Source organism: Salmo salar, unplaced genomic scaffold (genome assembly GCF_905237065.1).
Source record: "Salmo salar unplaced genomic scaffold, Ssal_v3.1, whole genome shotgun sequence".
Classification (NCBI taxonomy): domain Eukaryota; kingdom Metazoa; phylum Chordata; class Actinopteri; order Salmoniformes; family Salmonidae; genus Salmo; species Salmo salar.
Window position 1 is genome coordinate 157,718 of NW_025548037.1, and position 24,420 is coordinate 182,137.

Here is a 24,420-nt window from a genome sequence, read left to right on the forward strand (position 1 = left end):
GTTTATACTGATACTGGGTTAACCCTGTTTATACTGATACTGGGTTAACCCTGTTTATACTGATACTGGGTTAACCATATTTATACTGATACTGGATTAACACTATTAATACTGATACTGGGTTAACCCTGTTTATACTGATACTGGGTTAACCCTATTTATACTGATACTGGATTAACACTATTGATACTGATACTGGGTTAACCCTGTTGATACTGATACTGGGTTAACAGTATTTATACTGATACTGGGTTAACCCTATTGATACTGATACTGGGTTAACCCTGTTGATACTGATACTGGGTTAACAGTATTTATACTGATACTGGGTTAACCCTATTGATACTGATACTGGGTTAACACTATTTATACTGATACTGGGTTAACCCTGTTGATACTGATACTGGGTTAACCCTGTTGATACTGATACTGGGTTAACCCTGTTGATACTGATACTGGGTTAACCCTGTTGATACTGATACTGGGTTAACACTATTAATACTGATACTGGGTTAACCCTGTTGATACTGATACTGGGTTAACACTATTAATACTGATACTGGGTTAACCCTGTTTATACTGATACTGGGTTAACCCTATTTATACTGATACTGGGTTAACCCTATTGATACTGATACTGGGTTAACCCTGTTTATACTGATACTGGGTTAACCCTATTTATACTGATACTGGGTCAACACTATTTATACTGATACTGGGTTAACCCTGTTTATACTGATACTGGTTTAACACTATTTATACTGATACTGGGTCAACACTATTTATACTGATACTGGGTTAACCCTGTTTATACTGATACTGGGTTAACCCTATTTATACTGATACTGGGTCAACACTATTTATACTGATACTGGGTTAACCCTGTTTATACTGATACTGGTTTAACACTATTTATACTGATACTGGGTCAACACTATTTATACTGATACTGGGTTAACCCTGTTTATACTGATACTGGGTTTAACACTATTTATACTGATACTGGGTCAACACTATTTATACTGATACTGGGTTAACCCTGTTTATACTGATACTGGGTTAACACTATTGATACTGATACTGGGTTAACCCTATTGATACTGATACTGGGTTAACCCTATTGATACTGATACTGGGTTAACCCTATTGATACTGATACTGGGTTAACCCTGTTTATACTGATACTGGGTTAACCCTATTGATACTGATACTGGGTTAACCCTATTGATACTAATACGGGGTTACCCTATTGATACTGATACTGGGTTAACCCTATTTATACTGATACTGGGTTAACCCTGTTTATACTGATACTGGGTTAACAGTATTTATACTGATACTGGGTTAACAGTATTTATACTGATACTGGGTTAACACTATTTATACTGATACTGGGTTAACCCTGTTTATACTGATACTGGGTTAACCCTATTAATACTGATACTGGGTTAACACTATTGATACTGATACTGGGTTAACACTATTGATACTGATACTGGGTTAACCCTATTGATACTGATACTGGGTTAACCCTATTAATACTGATACTGGGTTAACCCTATTGATACTGATACTGGGTTAACACTATTTATACTGATACTGGGTTAACCCTGTTTATACTGATACTGGGTTAACCCTGTTTATACTGATACTGGGTTAACACTATCTATACTGATACTGGGTTAACCTATTTATACTGATACTGGGTTAACACTATTGATACTGATACTGGGTTAACCCTATTGATACTGATACTGGGTTAACCCTATTGATACTGATACTGGGTTAACCCTATTGATGCTGATACTGGGTTAACACTATTGATATTGATACTGGGTTAACCCTATTGATGCTGATACTGGGTTAACCCTGTTTATACTGATACTGGGTTAACCCTATTAATACTGATACTGGGTTAACCCTATTGATGCTGATACTGGGTTAACACTATTGATATTGATACTGGGTTAACCCTATTGATGCTGATACTGGGTTAACCCTGTTTATACTGATACTGGGTTAACCCTATTGATACTGATACTGGGTTAACACTATTTATACTTATACTGGGTTAACCCTGTTGATACTGATACTGGGTTAACCCTGTTGATACTGATACTGGGTTAACCCTGTTGATACTGATACTGGGTTAACCCTATTGATGCTGATACTGGGTTAACCCTGTTTATACTGATACTGGGTAAACCCTATTAATGCTGATACTGGGTTGACCCTATTGATGCTGATACTGGGTTAACCCTATTGATGCTGATACTGGGTTAACACTATTGATACTGATACTGGGTTAACCCTATTAATACTGATACTGGGTTAACACTATTGATACTGATACTGGGTTAACACTATCGCTGTGATGCATAGGGTGTTTTCCTTGTTCACCAGCGACCTGGGTTCACTGCTCTGCCCTGCTGTTTGCTACAATATTAATATCATAGACTACCTGTTAAACGAAGAGACACAATAATATGAGTGAAAGGATTTCAGGATAATATCAGTGAGTGTTGATTTAGAGTTGTCTTCTGGGTTCATCCTTGTAGCTGCCTTTATCAACAGGGTGAAATGTAACAAATGACATCAGAGTTGGGAGGTAACCAGTCCTTGTTTAAATCACCATGACAACCATTTCATTATTTCTCCAGAGCAGCAAGGGAATCTAGAGACTCAACCTTTGTAGAATCACAATCACCTTTATTCACCAAGTACATTTGCACGTACATATGTAGGATCTTAATTTGAGCCAGTTTACTACAGCAGGAAAATATTCCTGCAGCAACAAGAAATGTGAATTATCATGGGGATTATAATTAATGGACATTTTTGTAGGGGTTGATACTTAAGTCTGATATCTCTAAGTGGAAATTACAAACTTCAGAAGCCTTTTTAATCCTCAAATACACTACAAGTTTTACATTTCCTGCATTGCAGGAACGTTCTTCTGCAGTAGGGAGTGATCAAAATAAGATCCTACATCTGTACACATAATTTTACATGGTGAATAACATACAGCTGGCAGGTTTTACGCTTTTTCGATAGTACACCGATCTCTGGTAAGACAAGGGGTGGCGGTTTATGTATATTTGTATGTATGTGTATATAGCCTCAACTATTGTTATTTTACTGCTGCTGTTTAATTTTTGTTACTTTTTATGTCTATTTTTTTCTTATGTGTTTTTTATTTAACACCTATTTTTCTTAAAACTTGTTGGTTAAGAGCTTGTAAGTAAGCATTTCACTGTAAGGTCTACAACTGTGGTATTCGGTGCATGTGGCAAATAAAATGTAAATAAATAAAATGTGAATATATTTGATAGACAACATTTAGAGGCAGAATACAGACAGAAGAGTTATAACATTATACACAGCTAGGTAGAGTGAGCATAGAACTATATGAGAATACATTTTTATTTTATTTTATTTAACCTTTATTTAACTAGGCAAGTCAGTTAAGAACAAATTCTTATTTACAATGATGGCCCAGGGGCGAAAATCTGATATCAACTTTGGAGGGGACAATTACATTACATTTTCTCAAGAGCAATTCCTGAGGGGGACACCAAAAGTAGTGCTGTAACACATAGCCTACGTTTAATATGGTAAATGTATATTGAGGAACCAAAGAAATAAGGTGTTTGCCGTACTCCTAACTACCGGTACCCAAAACTACACAACTAATCACAACAGCAATACCATTGCCTTTAACAAATCTTAGTTCAGTCACCAGTTTAAGTTGAGAGTGGGGGTATCCATGGCATTTTCCAATTATGTTCCTATTTTACAAGTTAAAAAAATTGAGAACCTTTCATAATGTTGCCAAACAAAGACTCAACAAACTTACCTGAGACTCCCTGTCTCTGCCAGTCTGTCCCTGCATATCTGTCCCCAACTCTGCTGTCTGTGTGCCATCTGTTGCCTGCTCTGCCTAATGACATCATTGTGAAACATTTCCATTAGAATTTCATTTCTTTCTTATGAACATTTTATCAACTAGTCTTTGAGATATTAGGCTACGAGGGTTCTTACTTTGCGTTTTGGTGTACTGAAAAATACTCTGATGTCCGTCTTTTTCTGCCATTTTTCTGCCATTTTTCTACCTGGTTGGCTACACACACACAGTATGTAGGTTATTTACAGTAGGAGATGGGCTTCTATCATCTTATCTTCTATCATTCTATATGGGCTTCGATCTAAAAGGTAGCTAGCAAATGTGAAACGGATTGCAGTGACAAGAGTTGACAGCTGTATGAGTTCACCATTTACACAACATATGCTGCAACCTTTTGTAATTTTAATCGTTTGTTTCATATTGGCTGGCTTCTAACAATAGCTGAATTTGCAAAGCTAGCGAGCACCAATTCAGTGGTGTTTGCTATAATCTTTGCTACCCAGGTTAAATAAAGGTGAAATAAAATATATTAATAAAAGTTCCCTTGCGACAATTTAGCTTTTGCAACGAGACCATTAAATATATTTAAAACAATGGTAGAAGAGAGTGAAGTTCTGTTCAGTTTATCGCTAACCTTATCACAGGGACTTTGAAGCACTAACTTACATGCATGCTGATCTTGGAATAAATTGACGATAGCAAAGATTCCATCTTTGACGACGCCACATACATGGAATAGGTACTAGCTAGCTTAATAGTTAATATTTGCGCGCTAGCTCTGCATATTCAGCTAGTGTGTGTGCGCGATTGACTGGATTAACCTCACGTCAGTTACGTGTATTGAGTGCCTTTCAGACAGTAGATACGACCTCTACGTTACCTCGCAAGCTAAGGAACTGGCAGTGGATCAAACCATTGTGAGGCAAAGGGTGGGGGGGGGTCGCAATCTTTTGAAACTTAAGAACAAGCTATTAAGTGTCTATAATCAGCACAATTGCTTTCATTGCATATTATTAATATTATTTAAATTACATAGTTATGTTTCAGTGATATATTGGGGGGGACAAATCATATTTTTCCCAGGATGGGGGGGTTGTGTCCCCCCCGTCCCCCCCGGCATTTCCGCCCCTGTGATGGCCTACCGGGGAACAGTGGGTAACCTGCCTTGTTCAGGGGCAGAACAACCGAATTTTACCTTGTCAGCTTGGAGATTCGATGCAGCAACATTTCAGTTACTAGCCCAATACTCTAACAACTAGGCTACCTGCCACCCCCATTAAAAGTGTGTGGTTGTTAACAAGTGTTAAAAAAAACTGTACATATAGGCATACAACTACAATTAAAACATATATATTAATAAAGACACTGTATATTCATAACGCTAGCAAAACTTATTTTAGATTGTTGTTGCAAAGGCTTCTGTTAATTTCACCCAAAAATGTGGGTCTTTTCTCATGAAGTCAAAATAAAATCTGCTACAATACTTTTTGTAAATATTTGCAGGTATTGAGTGTGAGATTTTGTTGCCTGAGATGTCTGTCTGTTTAGTGCTGCATGCTTGATATTGCTGACCCCTTATTGGGAGGTGGCTTACTAGTTTGTATATTGTACTGATTCATATGGATACCTGTCCATACATTGGCTGTAAAAGTGTATAAAAACAGAAAAGCATATAACTGTAGCTATGTGGTCTTTACTTGAGTGTGTTTCAGCAGGGTGAGGTCAGAGAGATGCTTCCAAGTCACTGTTTTTCTGAACTCATAAAATCCTTTACACAATCTGATGGGATGGATGTTCAACCCCATTAAAATGACCATAAGGTCAATATAGAACCTTTAAGTTAAGACCTCACAGATCTGTTCATGGCAAAGCAGTTCAATGAATGATACTAATTGATTCTGTGACAGTATTCATAAAGAGTAGGACAGCTGATCTAGGATCAGTTAAGTATTTTAGATCATAATGTATTAGATTACATGGAGTGGGGGACCTGATCCTAGATCATAATGAATCAGATTACATGGAGAGGGGGAACCTGATCCTAGATCATAATGAATCAGATTACATGGAGAGGAGGGACCTTATCCTAGATCATCATGAATTAGATTACATGGAGAGGGGGGACCTGATCCTAGATCATAATGAATCAGATTACATGGAGAGGACGGACCTGATCCTAGATCATAATGAATCAGATTACATGGAGAGGGGGGACCTGATCCTAGATCATAATGAATCAGATTACATGGAGAGGACGGACCTGATCCTAGATCACATTGAATCAGATTACATGGAGAGGGGGACCTGATCCTAGATCATAATGAATCAGATTACATGGAGAGGGGGGACCTGATCCTAGATCATAATGAATCAGATTACATGGAGAGGGGGAACCTGATCCTAGATCATAATGAATCAGATTACATGGAGAGGGGGGACCTGATCCTAGATCATAATGAATCAGATTACATGGAGAGGGGGGGACCTGATCCTAGATCATAATGAATCAGATTACATGGAGAGGGGGGGACCTGATCCTAGATCATAATGAATCAGATTACATGGAGAGGGGGGGACCTGATCCTAGATCACAATGAATCAGATTACATGGAGAGGGGTACCTGATCCTAGATCATAATGAATCAGATTACATGGAGAGGAGGGACCTGATCCTAGATCACAATGAATCAGATTACATGGAGAGAGGGACCTGATCCTAGATCATAATGAATGAGATTACATGGAGAGGGGGGATCTGATCCTAGATTATAATGAATCAGATTACATGGAGAGGAGGACCTGATCATAGATCATAGTGAATCAGATTACATGGAGAGGGGGGACCTGATCCTAGATCATAATGAATCAGATTACATGGGGAGGGGGGACCTGATCCTAGATCATAATGGATCATATTACATGGAGAGGTGGGACCTGATCCTAGATCATAATGAATCAGATTACATGGAGAGGGGGGACCTGATCCTAGATCACAATGAATCAGATTACATGGAGAGGGGTACCTGATCCTAGATCATAATGAATCAGATTACATGGAGATTGGGACCTGATCCTAGATCACATTGAATTAGATTACATGGAGATGGGGGACCTGATCCTATGTCATAATGAATCAGATTACATGGAGAGGAGGACCTGATCCTAGATCATAATGAATCAGATTACATGGAGAGGGGGGACCTGATCTTAGATCATAATGAATCAGATTACATGGAGAGGGGGGACCTGATCCTAGATCATAATGAATCAGATTACATGGAGAGGGGGGACCTGATCCTAGATCACATTGAATCAGATTACATGGAGAGGAGGGACCTGATCTTAGATCATAATGAATCAGAGTACATGGAGAGGAGGACCTGATACCATATCAGCACTCCTCCTCTGGGACACTGCCTTTATGAAACCAAACACATAGTTGTTAAATCTAGTTACAGCAGGTGTTTACTGCCATCTAGTGGAAGATACCAATAAAACACTTTATTTTCAGGGTGGGGAGGCGGCTGATTGAAACAGAAAGTTAAGTTGTTCTTTTGTACAGAATCCATTTTGAGACGACAGAGCAGAAGACGCTATATGGAGATTACTGACAAATAAGTAAGTATTTCTGAACAATAATTCATTCTAAAGGACAGAGTAAGATAATGAATATCTGTAATGAGATGTTACTAGTTAGTAGAACTGCTACTTGAGCTGAGTTGCTGACAGACAGCAGTTTTCAAAGTGGAAACTAATCAGTAGGTCTACATGTTATCAGTAAAACGTCTGGTAAAGATGGTGGAGGAGCTTTTACATTATATGGTTTTATGTTTATCTCAGGGTTTCTCATCCTGTTGTTCTGACCAGCACTTACACACCGGATTCAACTAATCATTAAATATTTTAAAACAGTTTAATATTTGAGGCATACAAATGAACATTCTCAAATGAAAACCTTTTGGGTTTGAAGGCCTGTTTACAATTATTAAAGGCCTACTAGAATTCATATTTGATGAAAAAAACACAGCTAAACCTGGTTTCTAGTAAATTATATGTTTATCTAAAATAATGTAAAAGAGATGTCTTGAAGAAGGACTATAATATAAAAACTGAAGCATGATTCAGTACAATGTCATGAGTTACTGCTGTCACATGGAACTGACTGTTAGCCCCACCTGCTGGATACTGTTGTTATATAACTATTGTTATATAAATGGGTGGTGACGTGTTTGACTATGATTGGTGTTAAAACAATTCTAATTAAATTATTAAATGAAATCATACTCTACCTTAACCACAATGTATTTAAAAATGCATTTTGTTTGTTATGAAAAAGAATGCTCTTAAACATTTGCATTTAAAGTATAACTTTTAATGTATATAAACAAAGTGCATATAAATCTAACCATTGAAAATGAATACAACCTGAACAACATAATAATAGAATATTTAACCATATCAAAGAAAAATAAATAACAATGTGCAAAACTGCAGCATCCCAAAACATTAAACTGGTCCCTCTTTTCTCTCTCTTCTTTATTACCATGTTATAACCAGCAGCATACAGCAATGCTGACCAGATTTTGCTTTTATGAGAGATTTGCATTCAGAAATGCAAGCTGCCTCACTTTCGAGGGGGCTGATGCGGTTTCTTCTCTCAGTAATTATTTGTCCTGTTTTCGAGAAGACCCTCTCAGAGGGAACGGATGTGGCCACTATGCGGAGTCTCCCTGTCATGACTTTAGTAAGCCGTGGGTAGACAGAGGCCTTGTTCTTCCACCAGCTCAGAGGATCTGCAGATCTTTGGAGGAGGGGCTCCTCCAAATAGGATCGGACCTCCATTATGGCATCTGCTGAGAGATTCCTTCGTGCTGCATCCCCAGTTGCTCTCTCGTCAAACAGCATCCAAACAGCAGACGTTTGTGACACTACTGCTGGTGCTGTCCCTCCATCTGATCCCTCTTCTTCCTGATGCCCTGGTGCCTGAGCCAGCTGACTGCTGGGGCTGTCCCTCCATCTGATCCCTCTTCTTCCTGATGCCCTGGTGCCTGAGCCAGCTGACTGCTGGGGCTGTCCCTCCATCTGATCCCTCTTCTTCCTGATGCCCTGGTGCCTGAGCCAGCTGACTGCTGGGGCTGTCCCTCCCTGCTGAGGAGGTTATTCTTTGAAGAGCCTCATCAATCGCTATGGCATCACTGAAGGCTAACTACTTAAACCTGGGGTCAAGTGCAGCGGTTTCTGATAGCACGTGATTATATTCCATTCTGTGGAACTTTCTGTCCATTGATGAACATAGGGTGTCCATCAACTCGGTCACATTAAATTTGCTTCTCTCTGGCGTCTGGCTGTGATTCGCTGCAGACCCTTACACAGGAGTATCATTGTTGAGGTGGTCACATAGCTGAAAAGAGAGAACAGTAACTTATTAGTTCAGCTTCATGTTTAGTCTACTGATACTACATTCTCATCTACTGCTCATATACATATATAATACTGGATTAAATAATGATGCAGTAATAACTGCTTACTGTACCTCACTCCACTGATCTCCACAGTGACCTGCTCCAGGACTGCACACCTCCTCCACCACCTCCCATTCCTCTTGGGTCAGAGCATCAACAGGTGCATTGACAATGCCCAGGGTAGAGATGATGGCATCCTTTGACTCAAGAAACCGCTTCAACATATAAAATGTTGAATTCCATCTTGTAGTGCAGTCTTGTTTAGGCCTCAGCTCATGCATCCCCATCTGGCGTTGTGTAGACTTTAGTTTTTCAGCACCTACTGTGCTCCTGTGGAAGTATTCCACAGCTGCTTTCACTTTGTCCACAGTAGGCTTCATCACCTTCAGAGCATCTCTTACAATCAGGTTGATTGTATGGGCAAGACATGGATGATGGGTCAATTTATTAAACATTTTCATGGCTTTGGTTATGTTAGCTGCATTGTCGCTAACACAACAGACCACTTTTCCATCTACTTGTCCTTCTCTGGCCACTCTCAACAGTTCCTCTGCCAAGTTCTCTGGGTGTGTCTGTCGCTGAACTCAAAGCAGTCCAGAAGACAGCTAGACATCGAAAAAATCTTCAATGAAGTGACATGTACCCGACATGTAAGAAGTGGTTACCCTTGATGTCCAGCAGTCAGTGGTAAGGAAAACTGCAGTAGCTTTTTAGACTCTTTTCCACACTGAAGCCTGTGTGCTCTCGTACATTTGTGGAAAAGTGATTTTGAAAGGGTTTTCCTGCTTGGAATTGTGTACATTGGATTTACATTATTGCTATAATTTCTAAAACCTCCACAATCTAAAATGGCTGGAAATCGGTGGCAATCATTTTAGCCAATGCAATATCAATGTGGCCTTGTTTTGCTAAAGACATAGACTTTGGAATAAACTGGTCCATAGAAGACCTGCGTTGCTGTGGGTCATGGAGTAGGTCTACTGGACAGAGTGGATACATCTCCACCACTATCACTAGCAGGTCTACTGGACTGAGTGGATACATCTCCACCACTATCACTAGCAGGTCTACTGGACTGAGTGGATACATCTCCACCACTATCACTAGCAGGTCTACTGGACTGAGTGGATACATCTCCACCACTATCACTAGCAGGTCTACTGGACTGAGTGGATACATCTCCACCACTATCACTAGCAGGTCTACTGGACTGAGTGGATACATCTCCACCACTATCACTAGCAGGTCTACTGGACTGAGTGGATACATCTCCACCACTATCACTAGCAGGTCTACTGGACTGAGTGGATACATCTCCACCACTATCACTAGCAGGCCTACTGGACTGAGTGGATACATCTCCACCACTATCACTAGCAGGCCTACTGGACTGAGTGGATACATCTCCACCACTATCACTAGCAGGCCAACTGGACTGAGTGGATACATCTCCACCACTATCACTAGCAGGTCTACTGGACTGACTGGACACATCTCCACCACTATCACTAGCAGGTCTACTGGACTGACTGGACACATCTCCACCACTATCACGAGCAGGTCTACTGGACTGACTGGACACATCTCCACCACTATCACTAGCAGGTCTACTGGACTGAGTGGATACATCTCCACCACTATCACTAGCAGGTCTACTGGACTGAGTGGATACATCTCCACCACTATCACTAGCAGGTCTACTGGACTGAGTGGATACATCCCCACCACTATCACTAGCAGGTCTACTGGACTGAGTGGATACATCCCCACCACTATCACTAGCAGGTCTACTGGACTGAGTGGATACATCTCCACCACTATCACTAGCAGGTCTACTGGACTGAGTGGATACATCTCCACCACTATCACTAGCAGGTCTACTGGACTGAGTGGATACATCTCCACCACTATCACTAGCAGGTCTACTGGACTGAGTGGATACATATCCACCACTATCACTAGCAGGCCTACTGGACTGAGTGGATACATCTCCATGTGTGGAGGTACTGGCTCCACCACTATCACTAGCAGGTCTACTGGACTGAGTGGATACATCTCCACCACTATCACTAGCAGGCCTACTGGACTGAGTGGATACATCTCCACGTGTGGAGGTACTGGCTCCACCACTATCACTAGCAGGTCTACTGGACTGAGTGGATACATCTCCACCACTATCACTAGCAGGCCTACTGGACTGAGTGGATACATGTCCATGTGTGGAGGTACTGGCTCCACCACTATCACTAGCATGTCTACTGGACTGACTGGACACATCTCCACCACTATCACTAGCAGGTCTACTGGACTGAGTGGATACATCTCCATGTGTGGAGGTACTGGCTCCACCACTATCACTAGCAGGTCTACTGGACTGACTGGACACATCTCCACCACTATCATTAACAGGTCTACTGGACTGAGTGGATACATCTCCATGTGTGGAGGTACTGGCTCCACCACTATCACTAGCAGGTCTACTGGACTGAGTGGATACATCCCCACCACTATCACTAGCAGGTCTACTGGACTGAGTGGTTACATCCCCACCACTATCACTAGCAGGTCTACTGGACTGAGTGGATACATCTCCACCACTATCACAAGCAGGTCTACTGGACTGAGTGGATACATCTCCACCACTATCACTAGCAGGTCTACTGGACTGAGTGGATACATCTCCACCACTATCACTAGCAGGTCTACTGGACTGAGTGGATACATCTCCACCACTATCACTAGCAGGTCTACTGGACTGAGTGGATACATCTCCACCACTATCACTAGCAGGCCTACTGGACTGAGTGGATGCATCTCCATGTGTGGAGGTACTGGCTCCACCACTATCACTAGCAGGTCTACTGGACTGAGTGGATACATCTCCACCACTATCACTAGCAGGCCTACTGGACTGAGTGGATACATCTCCACGTGTGGAGGTACTGGCTCCACCACTATCACTAGCAGGTCTACTGGACTGAGTGGATACATCTCCACCACTATCACTAGCAGGCCTACTGGACTGAGTGGATACATGTCCATGTGTGGAGGTACTGGCTCCACCACTATCACTAGCAGGTCTACTGGACTGACTGGACACATCTCCACCACTATCACTAGCAGGTCTACTGGACTGAGTGGATACATCTCCATGTGTGGAGGTACTGGCTCCACCACTATCACTAGCAGGTCTACTGGACTGACTGGACACATCTCCACCACTATCATTAACAGGTCTACTGGACTGAGTGGATACATCCCCACCACTATCACTAGCAGGTCTACTGGACTGAGTGGTTACATCCCCACCACTATCACTAGCAGGTCTACTGGACTGAGTGGATACATCTCCACCACTATCACTAGCAGGTCTACTGGACTGAGTGGATACATCTCCACCACTATCACTAGCAGGTCTACTGGACTGAGTGGATACATCTCCACCACTATCACTAGCAGGTCTACTGGACTGAGTGGATACATCTCCACCACTATCACTAGCAGGTCTACTGGACCGAGTGGATACATCTCCACCACTATCACTAGCAGGCCTACTGGACTGAGTGGATACATCTCCATGTGTGGAGGTACTGGCTCCACCACTATCACTAGCAGGTCTACTGGACTGAGTGGATACATCTCCACCACTATCACTAGCAGGCCTACTGGACTGAGTGGATACATCTCCACGTGTGGAGGTACTGGCTCCACCACTATCACTAGCAGGTCTACTGGACTGAGTGGATACATCTCCACCACTATCACTAGCAGGCCTACTGGACTGAGTGGATACATGTCCATGTGTGGAGGTACTGGCTCCACCACTATCACTAGCAGGTCTACTGGACTGACTGGACACATCTCCACCACTATCACTAGCAGGTCTACTGGACTGAGTGGATACATCTCCATGTGTGGAGGTACTGGCTCCACCACTATCACTAGCAGGTCTACTGGACTGACTGGACACATCTCCACCACTATCATTAACAGGTATACTGGACTGAGTGGATAGATCTCCATGTGTGGAGGTACTGGCTCCACCACTATCACTAGCAGGTCTACTGGACTGAGTGGATACATCTCCACCACTATCACTAGCAGGTCTACTGGACTGAGTGGATACATCCCCACCACTATCACTAGCAGGTCTACTGGACTGAGTGGTTACATCCCCACCACTATCACTAGCAGGTCTACTGGACTGAGTGGATACATCTCCACCACTATCACTAGCAGGTCTACTGGACTGAGTGGATACATCTCCACCACTATCACTAGCAGGTCTACTGGACTGAGTGGATACATCTCCATGTGTGGAGGTACTGGCTCCACCACTATCACTAGCAGGTCTACTGGACTGAGTGGATACATCTCCACCACTATCACTAGCAGGTCTACTGGACTGAGTGGATACATCCCCACCACTATCACTAGCAGGTCTACTGGACTGAGTGGTTACATCCCCACCACTATCACTAGCAGGTCTACTGGACTGAGTGGATACATCTCCACCACTATCACTAGCAGGTCTACTGGACTGAGTGGTTACATCCCCACCACTATCACTAGCAGGTCTACTGGACTGAGTGGATACATCTCCACCACTATCACTAGCAGGTCTACTGGACTGAGTGGATACATCTCCACCACTATCACTAGCAGGTCTACTGGACTGAGTGGATACATCTCCACCACTATCACTAGCAGGTCTACTGGACTGAGTGGATACATCTCCACCACTATCACTAGCAGGCCTACTGGACTGAGTGGATACATCTCCATGTGTGGAGGTACTGGCTCCACCACTATCACTAGCAGGTCTACTGGACTGAGTGGATACATCTCCACCACTATCACTAGCAGGCCTACTGGACTGAGTGGATACATCTCAACGTGTGGAGGTGCTGGCTCCACCACTATCACTAGCATGTCTACTTGACTGAGTGGATACATCTCCACGTGTGGAGGTGCTGGCTCCACCACTATCACTAGCAGGCCTACTGGACTGAGTGGGTACTGGCTCCACCACTATCACTAGCAGGTCTACTGGACTGAGTGGATACATCTCCACCACTATCACTAGCAGGTCTACTGGACTGAGTGGATACATCTCCACGTGTGGAGGTGCTGGCTCCACCACTATCACTAGCAGGTCTACTGGACTGAGTGGATACATCTCCACCACTATCACTAGCAGGTCTACTGGACTGAGTGGATACATCTCCACGTGTGGAGGTGCTGGCTCCACCACTATCACTAGCATGTCTACTGGACTGAGTGGATACATATCCACCACTATCACTAGCAGGTCTACTGGACTGAGTGGATACATCTCCACCACTATCACTAGCAGGTCTACTGGACTGAGTGGATACATCTCCACCACTATCACTAGCAGGCCTACTGGACTGAGTGGATACATCTCCACCACTATCACTAGCAGGTCTACTGGACTGAGTGGATACATCTCCACCACTATCACTAGCAGGCCTACTGGACTGAGTGGATACATCTCCACCACTATCACTAGCAGGTCTACTGGACTGAGTGGATACATCTCCACGTGTGGAGGTGCTGGCTCCACCACTATCACTAGCAGGTCTACTGGACTGAATGGATACATCTCCACCACTATCACTAGCAGGTCTACTGGACTGAGTGGATACATCTCCACGTGTGGAGGTGCTGACTCCACCACTATCACTAGCAGGTCTACTGGACTGAGTGGATACATCTCCACGTGTGGAGGTGCTGACTCCACCACTATCACTAGCAGGCCCGCTGACCTGATCCTAGATCATAATGAATCAGATTACATGGATAGGAGGACCTGATCCTAGATCATAATGAATCAGGTTACATGGAGAGGGGGGACCTGATCCTAGATCATAATGAATCAGATTACATGGAGAGGGGGGGACCTGATCCTATATCATAATGAATCAGATTACATGGAGAGGGGGGGACCTGATCCTAGATCATAATGAATCAGATTACATGGAGAGGGGGGACCTGATCCTAGATCATAATGAATCAGATTACATGGAGAGGAGGGACCTGATCCTATATCATAATGAATCAGATTACATGGAGAGGGGGGGACCTGATCCTAGATCATAATGAATCAGATTACATGGAGAGGGGGGGCCTGATCCTAGATCATAATGAATCAGATTATATGGAGAGGAGGACCTGATCCTATATCATAATGAATCAGATTACATAGAGAGGAGGACCTGATCCTAGATTATAATGAATCAGATTACATGGAGAGGGGGACCTGATCCTAGATCATAATGAATCAGATTACATGGAGAGGAGGGGACCTGATCCTAGATCATAATGAATCAGATTACATGGAGAGAGGAGGACCTGATCCTAGATCATAATGAATCAGATTACATGGAGAGGAGGGACCTGATCCTAGATCACAATGAATCAGATTACATGGAGAGGGGGGGACCTGATCCTAGATCATAATGAATCAGATTACATGGAAAGGGGGACCTGATCCTAGATCATAATGAATCAGATTACATGGAGAGGGGGACCTGATCCTAGATCATAATGAATCAGATTACATGGAGAGGGGGACCTGATCCTAGATCATAATGAATCAGATTACATGGAGAGGGGGGACCTGATCCTAGATCATAATGAATCAGATTACATGGAGAGGGGTGACATGATCCTAGATCATAATGAATCAGATTACATGGAGAGGGGGGACCTGATCCTAGATCATAATGAATCAGATTACATGGAGAGGGGTGACATGATCCTAGATCATAATGAATCAGATTACATGGAGAGGGGGGGACCTGATCCTAGATCATAATGAATCAGATTACATGGAGAGGGGGACCTGATCCTAGATCATAATGAATCAGATTACATGGAGAGGGGGACCTGATCCTAGATCATAATGAATCAGATTACATGGAGAGGGGGACCTGATCCTAGATCATAATGAATCAGATTACATGGAGAGGAGGACCTGATCCTAGATCATAATGAATCAGATTACATGGAGAGGAGGACCTGATCCTAGATCATAATGAATCAGATTACATGGAGAGGAGGACCTGATCCTAGATCATAATGAATCAGATTACATGGAGAGGAGGGACCTGATCCTAGATCATAATGAATCAGATTACATGGAGAGGGGGGGGACCTGATCCTAGATCATAATGAATCAGGTTACATGGAGAGGAGGACCTGATCCTAGATCACAATGAATCAGATTACATGGAGAGGTGGGACCTGATCCTAGATCATAATGAATCAGATTACATGGAGAGGGGGGACCTGATCCTAGATCATAATGAATCAGATTACATGGAGAGGGGGGACCTGATCCTGATTCAGCACTCCTCCTTTGAGACACTGCCTTTATGATTAAGGAATGCTGTTGTAAATTGTAGTTACAGCAGGTGTTTACTGCCATCTAGTGGAAGATACCAATAAAACACTTTATTTTCAGGGTGGGGAGACGGCTGAGTGAAACAGAAAGTAAAGTTGTTCTTTTGTTCAGGATCCATTTTGAGACGACAGAGCAGAAGACGCTATATGGAGATTACTGACAAATAAGTAAGTATTTCTGAACAATAATTCATTCTAAAGGACAGAGTAAGATAATGAATATCTGTAATGAGATGTTACTAGTTAGTAGAACTGCTACTTGAGCTGAGTTGCTGACAGACAGCAGTTTTCAAAGTGGAAACTAATCAGTAGGTCTACATGTTATCAGTAAAACGTCTGGTAAAGATGGCGGAGGAGCTTTTACATTATATGGTTTTATGTTTATCTCAGGGTTTCTCATCCTGTTGTTCTGACCAGCACTTACACACCGGATTCAACTAATCATCAAATATATATTTGAAGATAGATTTAAGGCATCATTAAAACCTTTTGGGTTTGTAGGCCTGTTTACAATTATTAAAGTCCTACAGTAATTCATATTTTGGAGGAAAAAAACACAGCTAAACTTGGTTACGAGTAAATTATATGTTTAGCAAAAATAACATAAGAAGGACTATAATAAAAAACTGAAGCAAGATTCGGTACAATGTCATGATTTGCTGCTGTCGCATGCAACTGACTGTTACCTCTGGTTACTGTTGTAAATGCCTCTGGGTTTAGAACTCTGTGTCTCAGTGCCCTGCGACAGTGGGAAGTTCGTTTTGCATGGCCCGGTGCTACAGGTGAGTGGAGTTTTATTTTAAGGAACAATGGAATGGTCTAAAATGCGTAAACTCTGCGCACCCGGGGAGCCGGGCAATGCAAAACGAATTCACCCAGTGACCGTTACTTTATTTCCTTATATGAAACTGAAAGTAACTTTGTAGCCCACGCAGTTACAAAATGTCTGTTGAAACTGTGGCTCATATGTCTCTAGAACGTTAGAACAGTGGTGGAAAAAGTACTCAATTCTCATACTGGAGTTAAAGTAAAGATACCTTAATAGAAAATGACTCAATTAAAAGTGAAAGTCACCCAGTAAAATACTTCTTCAGTAGAAGTCTAAAAGTATTTGGTTTAAAATATAATTAAGTATCAAAAGTAAATGTAATTGCTAAAATATACTTAAGCATCAAAAGTAAAAGTAAAGTAGTGATCATTTAAAAATCATTTTATTAAGCAAACCAGACGGCACAATTTTCTTGTTATTTTAATTTACGGATAGCCAGGGTCACACTCCAACACTCAGACATCATTTAAAAATGAAGCATTTGTGTTTAGTGAGTCCTCCAGGTCAGAGGCAGTAATGACCAGGGATGTTCTCTGTTTAGTGAGTCCTCCAGATCAGAGGCAGTAGGGATGACCAGGGATGTTCTCTGTTTAGTGAGTCCTCCAGATCAGAGGCAGTAGGGATGACCAGGGATGTTCTCTGTTTAGTGAGTCCTCCAGATCAGAGGCAGTAGGGATGACCAGGGATGTTCTCTGTTTAGTGAGTCCTCCAGATCAGAGGCAGTAGGGATGTTCTCTTGATAAGTGTTCAAATTGGACCGTTTTCTGTCCTGCTAAGCATTCAACATGTAACGAGTACTTTTGGGTGTCAGGGAAAATGTATGGAGTAAAAAGTACATCATTTTCTTCATGAATGTAGTGAAGTAAAAGAGAAAGTTGTTAAAAATATATTTCTCAAAGAGATAATGAATGAATGAGAACAATTGACATTCAAGAATTAGTCACTGTGTTAACCACAACCAACATGTTGGATCTCTGTTTAGTTGTCACTGTGTTAACCACAACCAACATGCTGGATCTCTGTTTAGTTGTCACTGTGTTGACCACAACCAACATCCTGGATCTCTGTTTAGTTGTCACTGTGTTGACCACAACCAACATGCTGGATCTCTGTTTAGTTGTCACTGTGTTAACCACAACCAACATGCTGGATCTCTGTTTAGTTGTTACTGTGTTAACCACAACCAACATGCTGGATCTCTGTTTAGGGGTCACTGTGTTAACCACAACCAACATGCTGGATCTCTGTTTAGGACGTCACTGTGTTAACCACAACCAACATGCTGGATCTCAGTTTAGTTGTCACTGTGTTAACCACAACCAACATGCTGTATCTCTGTTTAGTTGTCACTGTGTTAACCACAACCAACATGCTGGATCTCTGTTTAGTTGTCACTGTGTTAACCACAACCAACATGCTGGATCTCTGTTTAGTTGTCACTGTGTTAACCACAACCAACATGCTGGATCTCTGTTTAGCTGTCACTGTGTTAACCACAATCAACATGTTGGATCTCTGTTTAGGGGTCAGTTCTCTAAAATGAGTCTCTCTGGGGAGAGAGAGGAGGGGGGCCCTGCCTCTAAAATGAGTCTCTCTGGCGAGAGGAAGGAGGGGGGCCCTGCCTCTAAAATGAGTCTCTCTGGGGAGAGAGAGGAGGGGGGCCCTGCCTCTAAAATGAGTCTCTCTGGCGAGAGAGAGAAGGGGGGCCCTGCCTCCAAAATGCATCTCTCTGGCGGACATAACACCAAAGCTAAGAGGTAAGATGACAATTTTATGAATAATTTATTAAGTTTATTTCCTAAATAAATAGCTATCTTAAGGTGAATGCACTTAATGTAAATCTCTCTGGATAAGAGCATCTGCTAAATCAGGGGTTCTCAATCCGGGGTCTGCGGAGGTACTGCAGGGGTTCTGCAGGAAGCGCGGGGAGTGGTGGTGTATCCAGGGAGAAAACTATACTAATATTCTGAAATGTCATTGTGGTCTTATGTTCCCATCTATTGGAATTATTTAGCAACTGCAGTAGTGCTGAAAAAATGTGTTATTCCTTACTAAAGTAGTAATTACTGAGAATTACTAGTTAATTTTATCACTTACAATCATAAAATAACAACTTATACATAACAAACAATTAAACTGACATAAACCAAAATCACTATATATGTAGTTATTTAGTTAATGACCAAATTGAGCCGGTCGGTCACATTTGAGAGTGAGGGAGATATATAGCATTTTGCATAAAAAATATTTTTTGTCTCTCTGAAATGAAACCATCAAGTGATAGATTTGAAACAAATCCTTGTCTGTGAGAGATGTAATAATTTATACATAATTTCTTTAAACAATAAAAGCTCATTTCTGTAAAGTGATATGTTGCGTTTTGGAACTCTTCTTATGTTCCCCATCTGAGATCAGAGTAGATGAGAGATGTAATGTTTGTCTCTGTTGTGTTGAAGACCAATCAAGCAGGAGAGACCAGCCTCCCCTGTTCCCAGCTGTGTGTCCATGAAGAGTGACAAGTCTATGAATCATCCTATACACTTTAGAGAGGGAGACTTTTCTACTGAACAAAGGTAAGAAGAACTCATGGGTCATGGTCAGTGTGTTAAACAACACTGTCTCTAGTCATTTCTCCTACTTTAGTCCATTTTCATAGTCCTAAAACTGTGTGTGTGTGTGTGTGTGTGTGTGTGTACTGTAATCTCATGTTTTGTCCACAGAAACCAACAGGAGAGATCAGAGTCAGAGATTCTCAGTGGTCAGTCTTCCCAGAGTCATCAAACAGACCTGGACTCTATATTCAGTGTATGTGATCCTGTTATGTACATTTGTTTTTGTTTTCCTCAAGTAATGTTTCTTTCAATTATTAATTCATGTGTTAATGAGAAAGCATTTCTTCTCTTGCTTAACTTATTTACTTGATTTATTTCAGTTGCTTGAAGAGAAAATTATAACATTTGTGAAGAACGAGCTGAAGATGTTCAAGAGGATTCTTGGTCCTGAACTCCCAGAAGGCTTTGAGAGTCAGAAGCAGGAGGAGGAAGTGGTGGATGCTGAAGATGAGAAGCAGGAGAGCAGTGCCAGAGAGGGGGCTCTGAAGATCACACTGCACGTCCTGAGGAAAATGAACCGGAAGGAGCTTGCTGACACACTGGAGAAATGTAAGATATGTCTGCCTCATGTTGAATGCTGTTTTATAACATTTAAAAGCTGTGGCTAAAGTACAGCTAAAGTAGCTGTGTAACTCAATGATATTGTAGCAACCTTAACACAACACCTTGTGACCTCATCAAGTAGCAGAAGGGATGTGATGTGGTGATTAATTTAGAGAGAGAGACAGAGAGAGACAACATTAATAATACCATCAATAACACCAATAATAATATAATCAGTCACACCAGTCTGTAATGCATTAAGAAAACATTGATACATTTATACAGTCACTTAAGATAATAAATTATTATTTTAAAACTTTAACAGTCCTTCAATACTGTAGACATTAAAACAGACGTAATATTAATATCCTCTGTGTTATTTCTTCATTCAGATGAGCTTGCTGTGATTTGCCAACGTGAACTCAAATCTAATCTAAAGAAGAAGTTTCAATGTGTATTTGAGGGGATCGCTAAACAAGGAAACCCAACACTTCTCAATAAGATCTACACAGAGCTCTACATCACAGAGGGAGGAACAGGAGAGGTCAATAATGAACATGAGCTGAGACAGATTGAGACAACAACCAGGAAACAAGCAAGACCAGAGACTGCAATCAAATGTAACGACATCTTCAAACCCTTAACTGGACAAGACAAACGTATCAGAACTGTGCTGACAAAGGGAGTCGCTGGCATTGGAAAAACAGTCTCTGTGCAGAAGTTCATTCTGGACTGGGCTGAAGGAAAAGCAAATCAGGATGTTCAATTTGTGTTTTCATTCCCTTTTCGGGAGCTGAATTTGATGAAAGGGGACAAAAACACTTTGATTGAACTTCTCTATCACTTCTCAATGGAAACCAAACAATCAAGAATCTCCAACTACGACAAGTACAAAGTTGTGTTCATCTTTGATGGTCTGGATGAGTGCCGACTGCCCCTAGACTTCCAGAAGAACAAGATCTGTTGTGCCGTCACAGAGTCAACCTCAGTGGATGTTCTGCTGACAAATCTCATCAAGGGAAATCTGCTTCCCTCTGCTCTCCTCTGGATAACTACCCGACCTGCAGCAGCCAATAAGATCCCTTCAGGGTGTGTTGACCAGGTGACAGAGGTACGAGGGTTCAATGACCCACAGAAGGAGGAGTACTTCAGAAAGAGATTCAGTGATGAGGACCTGGCCAGCAGAATCATCTCACATGTAAAGACATCAAGGAGCCTCCACATCATGTGCCACATTCCTGTCTTCTGTTGGATTTCTGCAACAGTCCTCGAACACATGCTGAAACATAAGAGAGAAGAGATGCCCAAGACTCTGACTGAGATGTACACACACCTTGTGGTGTTTCATACCAAACAGAAGAATGAAAAGTATCTTGGGAAAGAAGAGACAGGTCCACACTGGAATAAAGAGAGCATTCTGTCACTGGGAAAACTGGCTTTTCAACAGCTAGTGAAGGGCAATCTGATTTTCTATGAAAAAGACCTGAAAGAGGCTGGCATTGATGTCAATGAAGCCTCTGTGTACTCAGGATTGTGCACACAGCTCTTTAAAGAGGAATGTGGGCTGTACCAGGACAAGGTGTACTGCTTTGTTCATCTGAGCATTCAGGAGTTTCTGGCTGCTGTATATGTGTTCCTCTCATTCATCAACAACAATGAGAATCTCATGGACAAACAGCAAACAAATTCCAGTATATTTTCTCTGCTGTACAGAGACAAGTCTGAAGTTACTGTCTACAAGAGTGCTGTGGATAAAGCCTTACAAAGTGAGATGGGAAACCTGGACCTGTTCCTCCGCTTCCTTCTGGGCCTCTCACTGGAGTCCAATCAGAAGCACTTACGAGGTCTACTGACAAAGACAAGAAGCAGCTCACAGAGCCATGAAGAAACAGTAAAGTACATCAAGGAGAAGATCGGGGAGAATCCCTCTCCAGAGAGGTGCATCAATCTGTTCCACTGTCTGAATGAACTGAATGACCATTCTCTAGTGGAGGAGATCCAAAGCTACCTGAGCTCAGGAAGTCTCTCAAAACCCAACCTGTCACCTGCACAGTGGTCAGCTCTGGTCTTTGTGTTGCTGACTTCAGAAAAGGAGCTGGATGTGTTTGACCTGAAGAAATTCTCCAGATCAGAGGAAGGTCTTCTGAGGCTGCTGCCAGTGATCAAAGCCTCCAGAGCTGCTCTGTGAGTACATAAAATGACATATAAGAAGTATTCATCAGGAAGAAATATTATGTTTAGAGAAAAATATGTATTATAATATGTATGTTGAAAAACATATTGAATAAATGCATTGATGGAAGATGAATCTATATGTTGTTTGGGAATATGAACCAAATGCATCTACCGCTGTCCTTCTATACTACTGGTGTTAAATTAACATTGTGTTTGTGAAGTCATGATGATCTCGTTGCAGGCTGTCAGGCTGTGGAGTCACAAAGAAAGGCTGTGCTTCTCTGGTCTCAGCTCTGAAGTCAAACCCCTCACACCTGAGAGAGCTGGACCTGAGTAACAATGACCTGAAGGATTCAGGAGTGAAGCTGCTCTCTGCTGGACTGGGGGATCCACACTGTAAACTGGAGACTCTGAGGTCAGTATTCCTGTAGTTGGTCAACAAGTGATAACTGTTCACCAGATCCACATGTGTTTACCAGACACACATAGTCCACACCATATGTGTTTGGACAGTGAAGTTTACAGTTTTTGCTCCAGCATTTTGGATTTGAGATAGAATGTTTCATATGAGGGGACAGTACAGAATGTCACCTTTTTTTTTAGGGTATTTTCATACATAGCTGTGTTACTGTTAAGAAAGGAAAGCACTTTATGTATTTAGTTCTCCCATTTGAAAAAGTTGTACATATTCGGACAAATTCACTTATATTGTATTAAAGTTGTCATAAGTTTAGTAGTTGGTCCCATGTTCCATGCCTGCAGTGATTACATCAAGCTTGTGATTCTACAAACTTGTTGAATGCATTTGCAGTTTGTCTTGGTTGTGTTTTGGATTATGTTTTTCCTAATAGAAACTGAATGGTGAATAATGTCCTGTCATTTTGGAGTCACTTCACTTGTATTGTCAGAAAGAATATTACATGTTTCTGAACACTTCTACATTCATGTGGATGCTACCATGATTATGAATAAACATGAATGAATCGTTAATGATGATGAATGAGAAAGTTACAGAGGCACAAAAATCAGACCCTCTCTGTTATTGGTGTTATTCTGTATACTTCTGGCCCTTCTTTGGACACTGTGTTAACTAACTAACCAGACGAGCTTCAATGCCATACAGCTCTCCTTCCGTGGCCTCCCACTGCTCTTAAATACAAGTAAAACTAAATGCTCTTCAACCGATCGCTGCCTGCACCTGCCCGCCCATCCAGCATCACTACTCTGGACGGTTCTGACTTAGAATATGTGGACAACTACAAATACCTAGGTGTCTGGTTAGACTGTAAACTCTCCTTCCAGACTCACTATAAGCATCTCCAATCCAAAATTAAATCTAGAATTGGCTTCCTATTTCGCAACATAGCATCCTTCACTCATGCTGCCAAACATACCCTTATAAAACTGACGATCCTACTGATCCTTGACTTCGGTGATGTCATTTACAAAATAGCCTCCAATACCCTA

At 42.0% G+C, this 24,420-nt stretch overlaps 1 long non-coding RNA gene across 1 annotated transcript; it reads left to right on the forward strand.

Annotated features, from left to right (window-relative positions):
- Positions 1-7,436: 7,436 nt before the first annotated feature.
- Positions 7,437-20,620, forward strand: LOC123732616 (uncharacterized). The gene is made up of 5 exons (XR_006763309.1): positions 7,437-7,522; positions 16,907-16,962; positions 19,147-19,380; positions 20,080-20,196; positions 20,344-20,620. It is a non-coding gene; the product is annotated as an uncharacterized lncRNA (long non-coding RNA).
- Positions 20,621-24,420: the final 3,800 nt, after the last annotated feature.